Source organism: Papilio machaon, chromosome 2 (genome assembly GCF_912999745.1).
Source record: "Papilio machaon chromosome 2, ilPapMach1.1, whole genome shotgun sequence".
In the NCBI taxonomy this organism is placed as follows: Eukaryota; Metazoa; Arthropoda; class Insecta; order Lepidoptera; family Papilionidae; genus Papilio; species Papilio machaon.
The window spans coordinates 7,506,681-7,512,574 of record NC_059987.1 but is presented as its reverse complement, the minus strand read 5'-3'; positions in this window follow the sequence as shown (position 1 = coordinate 7,512,574).

The following is a 5,894-nucleotide window of genomic DNA, read 5'->3' as shown; positions in this document are numbered from 1 at the left end:
TACGAATATAAGCTTTCAATTTATAAAAGTAAACGTTAAGTAAAACAGGGAGAAATACTGCGCGTGTATCGCTTCGTTACGTATCCAGAAATTATTGAAAGCTCCGCATCTGTGTCCCGCACCGCTTTCAAAAATAATAAAGTTCCGTTTAAACGCAATTCGTATGTGAGATACAACAAATGAGCCGTAATAAAGTGTATTAGATTGAATGTATTGCAAATAGAAAACGTACGCTTGAATACCGTTCGTGCGGAATATTCTACAATTTTTATATGCTCCGTGCAGATAATGCCTCTAAAAGACGCTGTAAAATATTTGTTTTTCCGCCTTATTCCTTTGGGAGGATGCGAAAAACTGTAGAATAATTTAGAAAATATATCTATATTATTAGTTCTAACTAAAGTAAAATGAAAAAATAATATAAATTAAATTATAACGTTAATTTGTAAATAGTGAAGTAAGCTTATACTGTTGTGTCTATTAAACCTTAAATCTTATTCAATTTGACATGGCATATTACATGCAAAAATCAATCTTATGTTTTAAAGATTTACAAAGTAATGCATCAGCTACCATCCCGTTAAAATACCGTCAAAATCGGCGTAGTCGTTTCAAATATTATCCTGAACAAACGTAGATTTGCGCACAGACAGAGAAGAATTAAAAAAATGTAGAAAATGTGTACAAAATATTACAATATTACATAGAGACACTACAATGTTTAATAAATATTGTACTAAACTGTTTTGCAACAAATTTAACAACAGCCTTTAAAAAGATTTTAAGGTCTATTTTTTTTGGTACATATCAAAATGCCATTTAAAGTTAATGTATTCCGAAGTGGTTGGCACTTAAGTTTTTTTTTTTATAAACTGTGTGCATATGTATGTGAAGATTTGAGGTAAACAGCCGTTGAGTTACTAAAGTAGCCGGTTACTTAGATACGTAGCCAGCTTAAAGCGCTTCAAACGATCGAAATTATGTCGGGAGATATATTTAACATATATTATTTTAAAAATTACATGCAGATAACCTACAATAAATTAGCATATTAATACCACATCTGTATTAGTAAGTGCCACATGCCGTGAAAATATCTTTCAATTAATTAATGTGGTCTCATTAGGCGTATCGTTGCCTTAATTATTTTGATATTGGGCACGATTTTGAGAGAAGTTCCCGTTCAAATCCCCTTACCGTAGTTCTTAACTTTGTAATAAATTAACATACTGGATAAGTAAAGTGGATTTGTATACTCAATGCCCATGTCTCTTTCATTTGATAAATTCGTGAGAGACTTCTTAAAGATCTTGTTTTAGATAGGTACATGTAAATTTGATGTTTGATGTTAATATTTTCAAATAGTATAACAAATCAGTAGATTTATCTAATAAAGATATAAACTCTTTTATATTTAAGCACTATGAGTGTCGTCAAAATCACGCTCTTTTTCCAAAGCCGAGTCTTGTCTTTAGAACTTGCGTTCTCCATCTCTTCGTAGTCTAGAACCAGGACCAGGCAACATGTGACTACACTGCATATCTTACCGTTGGTTTCTGAGACCAATATCTTTGACAAAACAAAGATAACAGTATGTTTTAAACGGATATTTTGATCTTAGAAACCTACGGTTAATCAATTCTGTGTACTATATCATTTGTTCATCATTCTATTCAGTCACGGTCCCCCGTTTGCTTTTTAATTACTTTACTTCTACTACTGATTAATAAAAATAATACTATCGGCCATTGTTATACAATTTTATTACCCCACACATCCATCTCAACATTCTTTGTGACGATCCCTTTACCGCCCAACACTTGGATCCATATATAGGTATATCAATTTATTTGCATTTGTATACATAAAATGAACTTAAAGTATAAAACATCAAATAAACCGATAATAGTTTCCGTTTTCAAATTTATAGTTTTAGTTATGCTCTACATTTCTCATATCGCCCAATGTTATACTATTGGAGAATCGTTTGTAGATAGGCGGGTTTTTTGAATATCTTTTAATTCGACCGAAATCAAACCTGTTATTATGTATTGGATCTGCACGATCTTGTTTTGAACATTATATTCTGACTAATACATATTGCTATTGGATCATTGTTGAATCTGTATTTGCAGACACATTTTTGACATTCAGCCTTACAAAAAAAATAGCTATTAGAAAACTCAAAAATTCTAAAATATGTTTTGTAACTTTCTGTATGTGTCCTCAGCTTTTATATGTCCCCACCGATTGGCTCGGAGCCTTCACAAGTCAGGGGTGACTTGGCTATAGTCAACCAATACCACACATATCATTAAATTTCTTCGCAGATATTTGCAGGTTACACTATCTATCTATATCAGGATAAATGTACATAATTCGAAAACACATTGGTACATGGAGGGGATCGATTCTGGATGTAGGTATAGACATCAGTCCAGTTAGGTCAAGGACTTAACAACTATGCCACCAAGGCTCAACTTTTAAACTTTACATTCCAACAAATTAAGCATTTTGCTAGTTCTGAATAAAAAAACAACCTTTTTAATACAATAGAAGTATGGTTAATTGATATACATATATTATATTTAAGGTTTAAACATATAGAATTTCTGAGTTATTTTTTTTCATGAATCAAACCGCACGATTACACACATCTAAATGCAGATAAATATGTATTAATAAAATGTCCTGACCTTTGTTTAATCCCCCAAAATAATAAAACAAATATATTTATATTTACCTGAGACAAGTTGGAAACGTGAAAATAAGAAGTAGCCGAAAACAAATAATATAAAGGTTTATGTTTTTTTTTTAATTTAAGTTTACAGTCCATTATAAGAATAACATCATTAAACGAATTAAATAAAAATAAAACAAAATAGAACTTACCGATAACTTTATATTTTTATTTATCACATCATTACACTAAAGTGTAAAAATCTGTGTATAATTTGCCTATTTGAAAACTGCTACACACTTACTTAAATATAAAAAAATGATATGTTTAGTTAATGCACTTCACTATGTTTAGTTAATAATCTCATTAAACCGTTGTATATTTTGAAAAAGGAATGCACCAAATAGAAACAAACATAAATTAATATAGATTTAGGGAATTATTTGTTACATTTAAATAGTTTGATGTGTTTGGTCTATAACGTGTAACAGTCAACTGATTGGTGCGTTGCTATGCATTAAATTGGGAGATGTTGGAAACATATTAAGTGTTGAAACTAGCTATAGGTCTTTGAAACTAGAAGTCGTTCTACCGGTCTAAGAATCATACGGAACAAAATTAGAAATGTTAATTCTATTTTATTAAAAAGAGTATGTTGAATAGTTTCAGGTCTACAGTTGACTCCTGCGACATTCCGATTTCGTTTTCGGATCGATTTAAATGATTGTTATTCTATTATTATATTATATATTCTATATTATAAATAATATTAATATATTCTATATTATATATTCTATTAGTTTAAGGATTATGTACATTATTTCATGCTAATTAAGTAAAAGCGTAAGTTACTAGTGTTCATTCTCCTTAAAGTTAAAATTTACCCATTTCATGGAGAAATTGTTGATAACGAAGTAATGATGATGATGTGGTTTCAGAAGTTGAAAAATTATAAAAAATGCACATTCCGAAATTATCCATTATACCCAGAAAAGGAAGGTCTATCAACCTATTATGCAGAAAATTTTACAAGGCTATGTACCTATATAACTGTAATTCCTAGGTGGCCGCCTAACCGCACCCAATCTAATACCGGCCATGACCCCAGAACGGCTTAACAGATCAGAATGAAATTTGGACCATATATAGAATAGAACCTGCAGTATCATATAGGCGACTAATTAAGTTGTTTTTATCCCACGCAGACGAAGTCGTGGGCGACGGCTAGTTTACAGATAATTTTGAAATCTCATCGAATATTAGTTTCCGTTATTTATAAATCGGTTTAATCATATCAGATTTGATGGAATGATAGAGTTATCGTTTTTACATGATCGTAACTGATTATATATTATTTGTTTTAAATCTGTTATAGAAAAGGGTTATTTCAAACTCGTATAAGTGAGTGAACGAGTGAATGAGGTACCTTTTATGTTATCAGAGGAATTAACGATGTACGATGTAATGGAGCTATTCCGTCGTCTGTTGCATTTATGTTATTATTTTAAATTCAATTAATTAAAGTTTGAAACCTGATGCTATAAAAGAGAAATTTATGTGATTACTTTACAAGTAGTTTTTCTCCTATACAGCTAAGTTGAGACGGCTATAAAGATACATAAATGCATCAATGGACAAACAAGTCAAAGTTACGGTAACGAGTTAAAAAGTAGTTATCTTAGATAGCTTTGGTTATTTCAATACGTCAATTTGACCATAAACAGGGGACGTTAAATTTTAAAAGCTATTAAATTGATCAAAAAAATACGTGGCGTGATTGCAATTAAGGATTTTTATAGTTGTGATTTGAAGTAAATTTTAGAATTCTTTGGTATGGATTAATATATTATCTTATGTATAAAATTCTCGTGTCACGGGGTTCGAACTTGAAATCCTCCGAAACGGCTTGACCGATTCTCATGAAATTTTGTGAGCATATTCAGTAGGTCTGAGAATCGGCCAACATCTATTTTTCATAACCCCCCCCCCATTTAGTTTTTTTTTAACTGCGCGCGGACGGAGTCGCGGGCGACAACTAGTTTTAATATGAAATTGCAAATAATATTTATATTTGAAAAAAAAAAGGCTACATTAAATCGTGATGTAAGGCGGTACTCGTGATCAGTTAAATTGCTTTTAATTTATGATTATCTTAAATATTAAATAAGCTGTATGAGAAAATTACCTTTCCTTACGTTATAAACGAATTATTTTTTTTTATATGTCGATATATATTTTTAAAGTAAGTAAGTACTTCATTAGGTACCTTGATATTTTGATGGAAAACAAATAACATATGTACTTCCATAGTCCTAACCGGTGATTATAATACCTATTATTCATCTCATCATCTTGACCTTGACCCACCTACGAAGGGTCGGTGCACCAGGTTTCCGTCCTCCAAGTGAATCTGTCTGTCGTCATCTCCATTGTCACCCCTTTCTTGATCATGTCATCTTTCACGCAATCCATCCATCTCTTCCTAGGCCTACATCTACCGGTGTACCCCTCCACTCTCATACTTAACGTTCTCTTTGCCATCCTATTATTCATCTCGTGTATAAAAATATATGGTCAATGCCTTTACGAAATAATGCGTAAAAGAGACTGCATTCATATATGTGGAAGGCGATGCAATTAGTTGTGTTTAGCTACGCATTATTGTATGCTGCGTATAGTTTGTTCTATGTGTATTTTTTTATTATTCACCGATTATTTATTTAATTTTTTATTCACTTTGCAATATATACCACGTTGTAAACTATTTCGTAATACGTATAGTATCATATCGGATTTATTCTGTTAGGATGTTATATTTTGTTAATAAATAAAATAAAATAAAATAAAAAAAGGTTTTGATTCAACATAAAAATATCAAGGGAGATAGGTATAAAAATCGGAGCATAAAATGAAAAAATCCTGTAAATAACTTTATAATCTGCAAATAAAATATTTCTCTTAAACCATAATGTTATCTTTTTTATGATTCGATATGACCCTAATGCACGTTTGACTTTGTGAGTGGTTAAGGACAGGTGGGATTTTTAATATTTACCAGAAAAAGGTACTCAATTTACATTTTGTATACATATATACTTACCAATACTACAACTACATAGTATATTTCTGATGTAAGTTATCAGTTTGGAAACAAAATACGTTTAAAAAGCAAAACTTTTGTTCTTAGATAGTTACACTAGTATTTCAAGAAATA